Source organism: Zingiber officinale, chromosome 5A (genome assembly GCF_018446385.1).
Source record: "Zingiber officinale cultivar Zhangliang chromosome 5A, Zo_v1.1, whole genome shotgun sequence".
NCBI lineage: Eukaryota > Viridiplantae > Streptophyta > Magnoliopsida > Zingiberales > Zingiberaceae > Zingiber > Zingiber officinale.
The window spans coordinates 37,687,393-37,703,929 of NC_055994.1; the positions used below are offsets into that span (position 1 = coordinate 37,687,393).

At 42.0% G+C, this 16,537-nt stretch overlaps 1 pseudogene; it reads right to left on the minus strand.

Annotated features, from left to right (window-relative positions):
* Window positions 1-12,877: 12,877 nt before the first annotated feature.
* LOC121979527 lies at window positions 12,878-16,188 on the minus strand (annotated as a pseudogene).
* Window positions 16,189-16,537: the final 349 nt, after the last annotated feature.

Consider the following 16,537-nt stretch of genomic DNA (forward strand, 5'->3'; position numbering starts at 1 on the left):
GCCATGCATCATTTGCATGATTGCATGCTGTGCGATAGTCCGCTCCATTATTGTTGAGCACATCGCCAGTTACATCGATCTGTCCACACCACCACTCATGGGTTAGTGGTCGATTCAGGATGAGTGTGTTGCAGCAGGGACTCTGTTAGGCACCGTTGGTCCGCTCATGGGTAGTGTGACACAACGTGTTATCCGGCAGGGATTCCTCCCCGTCTTTGAGTATCGGGAGTTGAGAGCATTGCGCTCCCCCATCTATGATTTGGGGTAGGAGGATAGGTGTACTCCGACAGCATCCCGTCCACTCGGTCACTCATCAGGAGTAGTGACGACAGAGTGCACGGTTGTCACAGCCCTACCCACTCGGCCTCACTTTGGTATGAGATGATCGACTGGCGTCAGGGGTGACCAGGACGCATCATTGGCATCATATGCATGATGCATTTATTGCTTGTGTTTGTGTTTGCTGCATTTATATGCTGCATATTGTTTGGATACCTATGTTTGACATGCATACAGGATTCCTTATCCCTCGGACTGTTTGACCTTATACTCAGGACCTGGTTAGTACAGTATTCTCCTGTTTATTTCAGATGCATTCTTATCTTTCTTATCAGGAGACTGTACGCATGATTAGTGCTAGGTGTTGTTTCTTTACTTTGCATATCAACTGTACCTGCTGAGTGTTGGACTCACCCCGCCTCCATTGTTGTTATTTTCAGGTTGATGCTGTCAGGAGGGAGTTCCAGTCGCTAGTCCCCACTGCACGTAGTGCTACTCCGCTGCTGGTTTTTGAGTTGTTTCATTTTAGCTTTTCGCTATCAGACTTTATTTTAGTTTTGTTTTGGACTTACATATGGATATTGTATGGAATCTTTCCGTTGGATGGACTTTTCATATTGATTTGGATTTACTCTACTACATGCCTGCCTGGACGGCAGAAGAGGTAAGAAAAATCAGATTTGGGCTTTATGAGTGTAGTTGAGTAGGGTTGATTTCGAGTCAGAGTATTATTACTGCGTGGTTGTGTCAGCCAGAGGCTGAATATATATATATAAACTGCGTGGTGATTGATTTTTATTACTGTTATTATTCCAGCCGCATGTGGCTGAGTATTTAGTGCTTGTAGAAAATTTTGATTGTCCGCCGTACAGGGGAGATGCTGCCGAAATTTTCTCGGACAGGGACTCTTCTGGGGGCGTGACAATTTAGTGGTATCAGAGCCAGGTTATACGATCTTTTGTTTCGTATTTTGGATTTTCGGGATTTATCTGATACCAATTTATTGGTATCAGAGCAGGTTATGGATACCTGCTTTTGGTTTCTGGAGATTTATCGGATACCGGTTGTTGGTATTCAGGATATTTGGGTTAGCCAGGTTTGCGAGTCAAACTGGGCATTTTCGGATTTTCGATATGGTTATGTTTCGGATTTATTTGGATTTCCGACGATATGTACGTTCGGAATTTTGAGGTCAAATTGGGGACTGGACAGCGACGGAACATCTCCAGACAGCAAATAGGTATGTTGTTATTTTATGTTGGTTATATTGGTATTGATATCTGTAATTTAATTTAACAGATATGAGACGATCTACTCGTATTGCTGCGAGACGTGGTGCTGGACGACCACGTGCGAGGACCACGGGATCTCTGGATATGCCAGAGATGCCCATTGTTAGTGAGCCTGTCAGTCAGGGACAGACTCAGGATGCAGCGGGAGCATCGGGCTCTCAAATCCCGATAGCTCCTGTAGAGATACCTACTTTGGCCACACCGACGGTATCCACGCCTACCCTGTTTACAGTACCATCAGGAGTACCATTGGTGTACCCGACGTCTGCTCCAGCGCAGCCTACGGTGTATTCAGGACCACCGCCACTTGGACCTACAGTGTACCCGACACCAGTGCCCCCAGTGCCTACAGTAGCAGCAGCTGCTCCACATCCGGTACCTTTTCCTACCGTACCTCCAGTTGCCACCACTTTTGTTCCCCAGACAGTACCACCGACGGCTTATGCTCCGGTATATACAGCAGCACCGGGAGTTCCTCCTCCGGTTTATTCCGCGGTACCACCTGTAGTATCAGCTCCAGTGTTTCCGACAGTTCCTGCAGCCGTCCCGACACAGCTCACTGATATTGTCGCTGCACGAGCTAGGATTCCAGCACTGGCCGAGTCGATGAAGACTCGTTTCACTCTTTTCCGCGGAGATCTCGATCCGAGTATGGCTCTGTCATGGATAGAGACTATGGAGCAGACTTTCTTCTATATGGCTTGCTCCGAGTGGGAGAAAGCAGAGCTGGCTGCTTACCATTTACGGGATGAAGCTAATGCCTGGTGGGTTACTCAGCGTTCTATTATTGGTGAGCGCAACGTCACATGGACCAGGTTCAGAGAGGCTTTTGAGAGCCGTTTCTTTCCATCTATCGGATGTCTCGTGTGAGTTTTATGAGTCGAGGCGAATAACCGCTCGACCGAGTATAATAAATTCCTCCGGTTGGCTCGGTTTTGTCGAGTTAGTTGCGGAGGACGAACTCGCATGATCACGGTTTATCTGAGGATTGGATGGTTATCTCGCATATACGACTTGCGGATTAGGGATTACATCTTACTCGATGCATTGAATCGAGCTTTGATGATAGAGTTAGCTCGGCGAGCATATCGGACGGAAAAGAAAGCATCTGGGTCGACATCGAGGCAGTCCAGCAGACTCGGCGGCAGGGCGGCCTCGAGTAGTCGCGAGCGGTCGGTCGAGTTCTTCCGGGCGTCTCGTAGGCCTCGAAATCAGGCGGTCTTCTTGAGGCGTTCCGGTTTCTCGTGAGAAGCAACCACCTTCGGTGATACTCATTGTTTCGAGATGTGGATCCGAGATCACCTCACCCGGCTTGCTCTGGGGCAGTCGGTTTGCTTTGCAAGCTGCCGAGGCACTGAGCCGAGATTGTCGATGAAGGCTCGGCCTGCGGCCCGGAGGTCGGTCGAGAGGGGCAGTCTAGTCGATCGAGGCATATCGAGGAGGCGGCCCAATCTTCACGTCGGCGAGCAGCTCCTCCGTGGCATTTGGCATGCTTGGACAGAGTACTCGGTGTAGCACCCCGAGTTTTGCTCCGGACCTTATTATCCGACTCGAAGGCGATGTCGACTCGGTTCGGCCAGTGCCGATGATCACCATCCTCGGTCTTATCGGCACATAGTCCAGCCGCCTCGATGGCGAGCCGCCCGGCGGCGGCATACCACCTCCTCCTCCGCCAGAGACTGGTCGTGTTCAGGATACGCAGCGAGCCGACGGATCCGTTTTCCGCGGTATGATTTCCATTTATGCATTCTCGCTGATATTTTGATTGATATTGGTAGTTCGCACTCTTTTATATCCCGTACCTTTATGCGGGATTGGTAGATTACCTACTGTTAGGTTGCGGCGATTGACTGTCTCCCTACCGTCCGGTGATACTTTAGACGCCACCCAGGAGATCGAGGTTGCCGTTAGACTTTGGCAACATGATACTTACGGTAGATCTTCTAGTATTGGAGATGGTCGAGTTTGATATCATTCTTGGTATGGATTGGCTATCATTATATCATGCTACCGTTGATTGCCGGGCGAGGGTGGTCACCTTCCCTCCGAACCAACCTCGTGGAGTTTCACGGCATTAGAGACGGCATCTCGATTATTTCGCGATTCGGTATCTCCACCGTGTCATGGTTTCTGTTGTCGTTGATCGATCCGAGGATAGTAGTTCGCGACTCTCAAGCGTTCTGTTGTCAGGAATACCCGGATGTATTTCGGAGGCTGCGGTTTGCCTCCTAGAAGGCCAGTGGAGTTCGCTATTGAGCTGATTCCAGGAACCGCGCCGACATCGAAAGCTCCGTATCGTATGGCACCAAAAGAGTTGAACGAGCTGAAGGTTTAACTCCAGGAGCTTTTAGACAGGGGATTTATTCGCCCTAGTGTTTCACCATGGGGTTCTCCAGTTCTATTTGTCAAGAAGAAAGACGGCACCATGAGATTATGTATTGACTACAGGCAGCTGAATGCAGTTACCGTCAGAAATAAATATCCATTACCACGGATCGAGGATTTGTTTGATCAGCTCAGAGGTACATCAGTGTATTCTAAGATTGATCTGCGATCCGGATATCATCAATTGAGAGTCAGAGATTCTGATGTCCAGAAGACAGCTTTCCGTACCAGATATGGTCATTATGAGTTTTTGGTAATGCCATTTGGGCTTACCAATGCTCCAGCGGTGTTTATGGACTTGATGAACCGCATATTTCTGGAGTATCTGGATCAGTTTGTTATCGTTTTCATTGATGACATATTGGTCTACTCTCGTTCCGAGGAGGAGCACATCATCTTTGCTCTTGGAGATTCTTGACGACATCATCTGTATGCGAAGTTCGGCAAGTGTGCATTCCGGCTATCCTCGATCGGTTTTCTGGGACACGTGGTTTCTAGCAGAGGTATTTCAGTTGATCCTCGAAGATCGGTACACCCGGTTGGGAGCGGTAAGTCGATTCGAGAGATCCGATTTTACGGGTTTGGCGGATATTACCGGCGTTTTGTCGAGGATTCTCGTGTATTGCTATGCCGTTGACACGTCTTACCGGGAAAGGCGTGAAGTTCATATGGTCCGAGGATTGCGAGACCGGCTTTCAGCCGAAGCGGAGATTAGTGTCGGCTCGTTTTGGTTTTACCTTCCGGAGAGGATGGATTTGTACTTTACACCGACGCGTCTCTATGGGGTTTGGGCGCTGTTCTGATGCAGCACGGCAGAGTAGTACGCTTCTCGTCAGCTGAAGGAGCATGAGAAGAACTACCCAGTTCATGACTTGGAGTTAGCTGCCATCATCTTTGCTCTGAAGCTTTGGCGTCATCATTTATACGGTATCACATTTGAGATTCTCACTGATCATAAGAGTCTCAAATACATTTTCACTCAGAAGGAGCTTAATCTCCGACAGAGGAGATGGATGGAGTTCCTGAAGGACTACGATTGTACCATTAGCTACCACCCTGGGAAAGCTAATGTGGTTGCAGATGCACTCAGCAGGAAGTCCAGAGGGACTTTGGCTAGTCACCGGACTTCAGTCACGGACTTGATTCAGGCTTTCTCAGAGTTAGATCTTGAGGAGCAGGGACCGACAGAGCAGGGTATTCTGGTTACCATGGTTGCTCAGTCGTCGATCAGGACGAGGATCCGAGAGGCACAGGCTAGTGATCAGCATTTGCAGTTTATTAGCAGTCAGATAGCTTCCGGGCAGCAGACCGAGTTTACACGAGACGAGGAGGGTATCATATACTTCCGAGGCAGATTATGCGTACCTCAGTCTCATCCGGTCTTACAGGAGCTATTACAGGAGGCACATCGTTCTCGATTTACGATCCATCCAGGCGGAACCCGTATGTATCGAGACTTGAGGCGTTCCTACTGGTGGAACGGTATGAAGAAAGACATCGCGGATTTCGTAGCTAGATGTCTTGTCTGTCAGCAGGTGAAGGCTGAACACCAGAGACCTGCCAGCGGATTCCTATTCCCGAGTGGAAGTGGGATCACATTACCATGGACTTTGTGGTGGGTTTGCAGAGGACACGACGAGGTCATGACGCGATTTGGGTAATCGTTGATCGATTAACCAAATCAGCGCACTTCTTAGCGATTCGGAGGACTGATTCCCTGGATCGATTAGCAGATCTGTATTGCCGAGAGATTATCAGACTACATGGTGTTCCATTGAGTATCATTTTGGATAGAGATCCACGGTTCACGTCTCGTTTCTGGCAGAGTCTGCAGCAGGCCTTGGGCACACAGCTCCGTTTCAGTACAGCTTTCCATCCACAGACAGATGGACAGTCAGAGCGGACCATTCAGACTTTAGAGGACCTGCTGAGGTCATGTGTTATGGATTTCGGAGGCAGTTGGGAGGACCATCTGCCATTGGTAGAGTTTGCCTACAACAACAGCTTCCATTCGGCTATCCAGATGGCACCGTTTGAGGCGTTGTATGGTAGACCTTGTCGGACACCCGTCCTTTGGGATGAGGTTGGAGAGGCCCAGTTGTTGGGACCTCATAGAGTTCAGCAGGATGCAGAGTTGGTCCGTACTATCAGACGGAGGATGTCAGAGGCGCAGGATCGCCAGAAGAGTTATGTTGATCGGAGACGCAGACCACTAGAGTTCTCTGTTGGCGACCATGTATTTCTACGAGTTTCACCCACGAAAGGGGTGAAGAGATTTGGCCTCAGAGGTAAGTTAGCTCCGCGGTACATTGGTCCCTTCGAGATCTTGGAGAGGATCGGAGCAGTAGCTTACCGACTGGCACTACCACCGTCCCTGTCAGGCGTGCACGATGTATTTCATGTATCCATGCTGAGGAGATATGTACCCGATCCGACGCATGTGCTGGCAGATATCCCAGTTCCAGTTCAGCCTGACATTACCTATGAGGAGGTTCCGGTACGGATTCTCGACCGGAAGGAGCGTCAGTTGCGGAACAAGACCATCCGGCTGGTTAAAGTCGGATGGCAGCATCATTCGGACGAGGAGGCTACTTGGGAGCTCGAGGATACTATCCGAGCTCAATATCCCCATCTTTTCACTTGAGGTATATGATTTATTTACCGTTCAGCATTTATATTCTATATCTGTTGTTAGTACTTGCTGATGGTAAATAACGAAATTTTGGGACCAAATTTTTATAAGTGGGGGAGAATGTAAAATACCGGAAATAGAGAAATATTAATAAGGGAATTTTCCGGAATTTTTGGAAATTTTTCGGGAATTTTTCGGAGCTCGTACGAACGAGTTAACGGGGATGGAAACGGGGCCGGGAAAAGCCTGTTTTGGGCTACCCATTTAAGTGAGGAATTGTTTATATTTATAATTCTTTTTTTTCCGTTTCTTTTTCTTTTTATTTTTTTTATTTCTTCTCTTCCTCGCCGAAAACCTGCGAGCCCGAGCCCTTTTCTCCCCGACGCCGCCCGCGCCCTCTCCGAGCCCTAACCGCCGGCTGTGGCGGTTTCTCTCTTCATCTCCTCCTCTTCTCGGTGAAGCCGAAACCCTAATCTCCCTGCCCTAGCCACCCGGCGCCGCTCGATCGCCGACTACCGCAACCGTCGCCGGCCATTTCTTCATCTTTTCTCCTTTTCTTCCTCCCGAGCCGCACCCCTCGGTGCCCTAGCCGAGCTCACCGACGTCGCTGCCTCCCTCTTCCCTCTCTGGATCACGGCCAACAGGGGCCCACTGACGCCGGCCATCTTCCTCTTCATCATTTCTTCCGAGCCGCACACCGCCGGCCGCTTATCCTCAGCAAAACAGCATCGCCACACCTTTGCCAGTGCCGAGCCGTCCAATTCTGTGCCTATTTTGGGTTCACAGTCGGCCCGATCACTGCCGACCTCGCGCATCACAGCAGAACAATCCCTCACTGGTCTCTTTTGATCTGCCCTCTTCTGTGCTTAGTTTGGATCCACCTGGTCGCCGGTGTCGATCACCAGCAGAGCCGGCACAAGGAATTGGGTAAGACATTTTGATTTTTTTTTTATATAAGTTTGTTGAGGTTTGGATGCAAAGTGTGTACATTAAGTGAGGATTGACTCAATTACAGGATTGGGGCTGTTTAATCTGTGCAGCTTGAGTAGTGAATGATTAGTTGTTTGTTTCAGGTGATGGATCATGATTTGAGTTTTATGCTCAAGGGTTAATGTGTTGATTTTGATCCAGAGTGCAGATTTGGGAAATCAACAACTTCACCTTGTCAGTTTGCAACGACCGGCATCACACTCTTCGGCTGTGAGTCATTAGAAGTGGCTGTGAATTGAGGTAAGAAGTAGAGGGTTGTATTCGTGTTGTAGATTGAGTTGGAATTAAGAATAGATTGTTATGTGTTGATTAGGGTTCATTAATTGTGTTGGAAGGATTAGTTGGATCCAATTTAGAATGTCTTTAATTGGATTAGAATGTAGTTTGGCTAATTGTGGTATTATAGAAATAGCTAAACTAGACATTATGTTTGATATACAGGACCTTGACGCGAGACGAGTATCTCGACGTCGGATTTGGACTGATTGGACTTTTCCTATTGGAGGCGGGTACTTTTGACTTATGTCATTTGATATGCTTAGTAATTAAATTAACATGTTGTATTAATTGTGTTTCTTATCTGTTTCGGTTAATCACTACCCAAATCTTACATGCTTGATTGATTGATTGGTTTTGCATCTCAGGTATATTTTACCTGTTTGTACATGCTTATAGGGGTAGTGATATGCCATGCTTGACCATGTTCAGGACCTAGGTTTTTATACCTTCTGTGTACCTTTGATTCGATATGATTCGTTGACCTAGGGTGCACTTTTCTATATATATGGATTAGGTCAGGATGTTTATATGGTTATTGCCATGCATCATTTGCATGATTGCATGCTGTGCGATAGTCCGCTCCATTATTGTTGAGCACATCGCCAGTTACATGGATCTGCCCACACCACCACTCATGGGTTAGTGGTCGATTCAGGATGAGTGTGTTGCAGCAGGGACTCTGTTAGGCACCGTTGGTCCGCTCATGGGTAGTGTGACACAACGTGTTATCCGGCAGGGATTCCTCCCCGTCTTTGAGTACCGGGAGTTGAGAGCATTGCGCTCCCCCATCTATGATTTGGGGTAGGAGGATAGGTGTACTCCGACAGCATCCCGTCCACTCGGTCACTCATCAGGAGTAGTGACGACAGAGTGCACGGTTGTCACAGCCCTACCCACTCGGCCTCACTTTGGTATGAGATGATCGACTGGCGTCAGGGGTGACCAGGACGCATCATTGGCATCATATGCATGATGCATTTATTGCTTGTGTTTGTGTTTGCTGCATTTATATGCTGCATATTGTTTGGATACCTATGTTTGACATGCATACAGGATTCCTTATCCCTCGGACTGTTTGACCTTATACTCAGGACCTGGTTAGTACAGTATTCTCCTGTTTATTTCAGATGCATTCTTATCTTTCTTATCAGGAGACTGTACGCATGATTAGTGCTAGGTGTTGTTTCTTTACTTTGCATATCAACTGTACCTGCTGAGTGTTGGACTCACCCCGCCTCCATTGTTGTTATTTTCAGGTTGATGCTGTCAGGAGGGAGTTCCAGTCGCTAGTCCCCACTGCACTTAGTGCTACTCCGCTGCTGGTTTTTGAGTTGTTTCATTTTAGCTTTTCGCTATCAGACTTTATTTTAGTTTTGTTTTGGACTTACATATGGATATTGTATGGAATCTTTCCGTTGGATGGACTTTTTATATTGATTTGGATTTACTCTACTACATGCCTGCCTGGACGGCAGAAGAGGTAAGAAAAATCGGATTTGGGCTTTATGAGTGTAGTTGAGTAGGGTTGATTTCGAGTCAGAGTATTATTACTGCGTGGTTGTGTCAGCCAGAGGCTGAATATATATATATAAACTGCGTGGTGATTGATTTTTATTACTGTTATTATTCCAGCCGCATGTGGCTGAGTATTTAGTGCTTGTAGAAAATTTTGATTGTCCGCCGTACAGGGGAGATGCTGCCGAAATTTTCTCGGACAGGGACTCTTCTGGGGGCGTGACAACGCGTCCTCACCTACTCCACTCAAGAGAGTATACCCGTTGCCAGTTGATCCTCCGGACCAACTAAACTTTTGCTCGACGCTCGAGTCTTCTGGTTTTTATGTTGGACGTCCGCTCCACGACCCGTTCAGTCTTATACCTGGTTCACAACACCAGGATTTCCACTTACAGTTACCGCCCCCTAGGATTTTTGTCTGAAGTTTTGACCCGCCAAGACTTTCCGCCTAGGGTTACCACCCCGTAGGACCTAGAGTTACCACCCCTTAGGGTTTTCCTGTCTGCCTAACCGTAGCTAGGACTTTTGCCTAAGATACCTTATGAATTTTCCTGCAAGCTCATTCAATACATTAGGTCGCCAATAATCTTAACTTTGAACCCTTTGCCATAATCAAAATCTAAGTCCAATCGTCGAATGCTTCTAACACCAACATAAAGGAGAATAACAGAAAGCCACAATTATAAAATTTTCCTAATATGTAAGGTGAACAATCTAACAAATATCAAGTACTATTCAATCCCAAATTATACAACATAATGTTACATCATCTATAGAAGTAACTTTGTTTCCATTTAGGATTAGCAGATAGGTAAGGTGAACATATAACATAAGTCATGAAATCTATATTGACTAAGTACACCACTTACATCTACTCTTGTGATTGGCCCTTCTCAACATTCTCGACAGATTTAATGGCATCTTGGACATTCAAATTTTTTTTTAACCTCAAAAGATAGTTTCTAATTTGTCTTATACTAAATCTTTTGAGTATTATCAATTACGAATACACCTGTCAATTAGGATATAGACATTTCGTTTATGTTTTCCAATATTATCCATAAAGGCTCTTTTGCATCAAAAAGGGCAACTTTATTTGTCATGTGTTCACAACTTCTATTCTGATTGAGATAAGCAATAAGTGTGTCTTCCCTGCCTACTATTGTTTCAAAAAGGATTATTGCTACTACCTAAGTTATAATGTGTATTTATCTTTGTTGATGACACCTTCATTTCCACTCTATTCTTTTTAAACTTCCCATCTACTTCAGAATATGTGATTGAGGTTCCACCATTATCCAACTTATTACCTCCACTATTACCTTTCACTGCAGGATAGTCAATATCAAAACCTCCATAATTGAGAATCTATGGTAGTTGAGATCCAACCTATGGCAAGGCTAAAAGTTATCTTCATCAATATTTTCAAATTAAGGATATTGGTGAGCTAAGATATTTTCTTAGCATAAGAATGTCGAGCTCAAAGTGAGACATTTATAACTCATAAAACAATATGTATATATGCTCGAGAAAGCTAGTATATTGGTGGCTAAGCTAGTTAACCATATGGATTAAATGACAACGTATTGCTAAGCCATAGAGAGCCATTAACAGATTTAGAAAAACAAAAACTTATTAAGAAACCAAATTATTTATATGAACAAATATATCATTTGCAAAGATTATGATTAATTAATTTCCTTTTAGAAGGTAATTTGATTTCTTGAAAATATAAGAAGCATAGTGTTGTAACCACATCAGTACAAAGGTGGATGTAGAAGTATGATCCTAGTTATATATGAGATTATCTAGGTTAAGCAGCTGATAAATAAGCTGGAATATGCTACTAAAGAACAAACAAAATTATATAATTGCCTAATAAAGGAGTTGGCTACTATAAGATGGATGGGATTTGGTGTTACTAAAAATATTAAATAATAAGATAAATGCTACTTGTAGTCACTGAGAGATTTGTTACCCTCACCAAATCCTACCCACGAAGCATCTAATTACTATTGCTTATCATTTTCCTATAATCTTAGCCTTTATAATTCTAGAGAATGATTAAATATTTATTTAGCAAACCAATGATAGTACCCGAACAAGAAAAATAGCATATCATAAAATGAAATCGAGATAAGGTATATTTGCACCTTGAAGGCTTTTTCACAAATTGGTGCATGATGAACTTGGTGGTATAAAATTGACTAATAGCTAGAATAACAAAATAAATATTAATTATACAGTTGTAAATCTTATTAGGAGAAAAGAGCACATAAGTGATAACTTGACATGTTGCAAATGCATGCAATATTGTTTAAGCCAGTTCTTCCACATCCTATCATACTGTATCACAACAGGCTCCTTAAAATACAAAACATAGCCTAAAAGATGACTATAGAAGATACAATAAAAACAACCAAAGAGAGAAGATAGAAGTATGTTACCGGACTGCTACAGTGTAACCTTCTAATGAAATTTTTTTTCATGCTAAATCTAACAAACAAGCTAGAAATGGAAGTGTTAAAATACCAAAGGATTTTACAGAAATCTTTGAAAGTTTGTCTATTGAAAATAAAAAAAGAAACTTACCCAGGAACTTAGGGCATGAACTATTTCTAACCTCACTTTAGTTAGTTGGACCAATAAAAATATGTCTGGAACAAGTGCAATGAAGAATTATTGAAACTCAGGATAATTTTGTTATTTTCTCTTCTCCCAACCTATCAAACTGTTGCTATTGCCATTATTATCTACCTATGTCTGGGAAACTATTTGTCAATGCTAATTCAACTCAGCTAATAAGAAGATCAAAATAAGCCAATTTCAATGTTTATCTAATATAGATGTATTTAACACTGTAACAAATAGTTAATGCTGATTTGTTAGAGAGTTAGCTTAAATAACGAAAAAGAACATTTGAGAGAATGAATACCCTCACCTCACTCTGTAGAACCTCCCCAACTCCTACTATTGCCTGAAGCATAATCAAGTTAATTGAATACAGAAAATACAACTATGGACAGTATAAAATGATTAAATTTGCCATAATTTTTATGATGAAAGACAAAAAACAATTACTTGTTGATATGAATATAATCGTCCAGAAGGATCAATAAAATGCAAGGAAGCAGGAAGTCTTGGATCTCCATTTGAAGTTATATAAACAGATATAAATACATTTAGTTAGAATCAAAAATATGTTAGTATACATCTAAGAAGAGTATTCACTCTTGTTTTTTTAAAGGGAAAAACATGTTAATGCTTCTAAAAATACACATGCGTGTAGACACAATATCAAACAATTAAATATATATATATATATATATATATATATATATATATATATACCAACGTATATAGATACAGGGAATGTGAAAAATGGCTTGCCATCAAAAGAAATAAAATCATCGAAAACCATTTCAAAATGTCACACAAAGAACAGAAAGATTTTACCTTAGACATAGCAAAAGAAGCTTCTCCGAGATAATCTTGCTCATTCGAATTAATAGTCTGCAAAAAGTTCGATAGCAAATAGATTCAATCAATAAAATTGTTTCAAGCTCAATTACAAGAAACTGTGTGTCTTCACTAAAAGGAATTGATACTTGAGAAGAAAGGTGAACTAAGTTGACTACTAGAATCCAGATAAACAATGCACAAAATTATAAAAGTTTAGATTCGAAAATCATATTTCAATAAAGGAGTAGATAGGAAGAAAAATAATAATTACTTGAATGAAATATAAAGGATTTGTGCAGATAAATAATCGCATAACAGATGAAGAATTAGATAGGAAAAGACAATAATAGCATGACAGATGAAGAATCAGATATGAAGGATCAGAGTGAAAATCACATAACAGAAAAGACAATAATTACCTTGGTTGGGTGAAGAATTAGATAAATCTTTAAATTTCACAAATTGCCCAATTTGTGCAACAGCCAAATGAGCATAACAGATGGGTGCAATTGCATCACAAAAGAAAAATTATATATAGGTATAATATAACTAGGAACAACACAACAAACTACACAAATCAAGAAAGAACTGCCTAACTTACCAACAGATATTGTAGTTGTGCTCCTTTGATATCTGAACATTTGGACATAGATTGGAAAAAAAATCTCAGTTACGATATCAAACATTGGAGAACAGAGTATTAGTTACGTGTAAACATGTATACTTACACATAAGAAAGGGAATGAACAAGATTTTGTAGGGAATTAGCAGTAAACCCAATCTCATCCATTAGCACATGGTAATGAGTGGGTCGAGTTGTGCCCTATGGAATTGCAAACACCAATATAAGAAAAACTTGATTTACTCTAACATATTGAATTCAACTATTGAAAATAGAGCTTACAATCATGTCGGCATGAGCGCACATGTAGAAGTCATAGTTCCTTGGATGACAAATTTTGTTATCGATAACAGTCCCCACAATCCCAAAAATAGGTAAATTTAAAATTTAAAAATTATAATTTGATGGAGGTAAAAGGCTCAAAAAGTAATAGAAAATTGAAGATCGACAATAATAAAATACATACCAGGTGAGATATTGTAGGGGAGTTTGGAAGGAAAAACTTGGTATGATGATTTTTCTGGACAATTATTAATGTAAACTTTAGATACCATTGTTCATCAAGAAACTTGCAGGCCTATAGATAGTAGCAACAATTTGAACAAAATTAGGGCTCAACTGACATCAGTATATGATTCACTTTATACATTGACATACCTTAATAATTTGATCCAATTCAATGTTGAGAACTTGAATAAATTGTGATTCACTAACACCAACCCTGAATATCAAGAACTCATCACAAACAGCTCAAACATATTGGAAAACACACCCCATCAAGATACAAGATCCATATGCATTAATCCAATACTAGAAAACTAGAACAGAGTTTACTTGGAAATGATAATGTTTTCTGGTTTTCTTTTTCCTGGACTGATGTAGAAATTGACCACCAATTCCCTATCTATTGTGCAAAAAGGCGGGTCCCGCCGCCCAGCGGCCCCCTAGGCCTGACCCCACAGGAATCCTAGGAGGAAGTAAATCAGCGGTGAATGCTGGCCCGGTTAAAGCGTGGTGTCTCCGGAATTTAACACAGCCGGCCCAGATTATTCATCCAGTGCGCGTCCGTGGACCTTCGACCCTACAACTCATTGTGCAAGGATGCCACGCCTTAACCGGTTGATCCAGCCCGCGGGGGCCACCAATTCCCTATCTATGACATCATAGATAATGGCTATCGTTTAAAAGAAGAATAATACTCAGTGAAGAAGTTGAAGAAAATAATTTAGAAATGTTAACAAACCGAATTATGCCACTGTCATATTTCTCTCCTTTATTCCCTATTACAGGCTTAAAAAGTGAGCCTATCATTTCGACCTTAGGAGATTGTGTTTGCACATAAGCTCTATAGCAAGAAATAGATGGCCATTGCCTTGAGCTTACAACCTTCAAACCATACAAAATGGATAGGCATGTAAGAAATAGCAAAAGAAGACTAGTCAGAGAAAAATAAATAAATGCAAATAATAATTATAGTCACACAATTAGAGAAGTAACAAAAGCAGTAGAAATGCAACCTGTTAAATATACTACAACAATTGAAGGAATATCCGAATGTCTAGGAGATCCATGGGAAACACACATGCCTAAAATGATTGTCGGTGTACCTGAGACTAGAGGAATAGCTGATGATCATTCAATTGACAAGTAAGAGTTTATACCACCCATATGGGAAGGAAATACAAAATATAAGAAACAGAGTGAGAAAAAATATCTACACAGTGAGACGGAATATGACACCTTTGCATTGATTTTAAGCATCACATTTGTAAGGTACTGGTCATTGACTCTTGTAGGGGTGATACATTGAGAAACAATTCCATGATTAGCTATACACTTGCGCTTCCATGGACCTATTGATGGATTATGCTTAACTCAAATATATACAATGATACAATAAAGATAGAAAAATTACAAACCATAAATATCTGAATTCTTATCTCAGCTAAAATGTCGAGGAGAAACTTTGGAGGAATAGAAAATTTCTTCGCAACTTCCCGTAACAATAATTCTTCTCAAAATTATTGTCTACATGTTACTTGAATGAAATATAAAGGATTTGTTAATTAGAAAAGACAATAATCGCATCATAGGCATCCTCACTCTGCATGATTACTTGAATGCAATATAAAGGAGTAGATAGGAAGAAAAGACAATAATTTTGCATTTCAATAAAATTTGGATGGCCATTTTGATATTTTTGCATATGTATATTTCTTACATGGTCCAAAAAGGATTTGTGATCTTGTTCCGTGGCTGATCAAAGGGCAACATATTCCTCAATGACCTCCTCTCTCCCTTTCCTCTTAATCTAGACTCCTACCGCATCTCGTCTTTCATAATCCACTGCTCCTCCTAATCTAAACGCCGAAGATATTTTAGGAACTGCACAAATGCCTTCTCAACATCTAAATCTCGCGCACAAAGAAACCTTTTGAGAGTCACATTGCCCACATCCTGTAATTTAAGTCAAAAGGGTAAGTTTTTGTGATTACAAAAGATGAGGATCGATGTAGAGAAGTTGTTTGATAACCAAATGCATCTAGAACAAACAAGTACTAAAAATGAAAGAAATCTACCAATTGTCTACTTCGCCAATTGACGACGTAGAAGTGATAAGGTGTGACCTGGGCATCAAGGTATTCAGCTTTGATGAAAGCCCTCAGCGAAGCAACCTTCTTCTTCTCCGCGTGGTCGTTGCCAGGCAACACGAGCTTGTCTTCCACATCCATGGCCTTGCAGTGCGATTAATGAGGAGGAGGAAGAGGACGAGGACGAGTAACGGATGAAGATCCAGAAGGAGGAGTAACAAATGAAGATCCAGAAGGAGGAAGAGGAGGAGTTCTGTTGCATCAAAGATACTGGTTTTGTCAAAAATTATTCTTTTGCTAAATTTATAACAGTTTTTCTTAAAATTGATGTCTTTGTGGTATTGTCTTTATGCAATTTTGTTGTAGTGTTTATTTATTTAGTTTAACGAGTTGTTCAAGTTTATTCATTTAATTGATCTTATATGAGTTAAATAAATATAAATAAATTCTTACCAAACTAAATATTAAATTTGTTCATAAACATTCCATT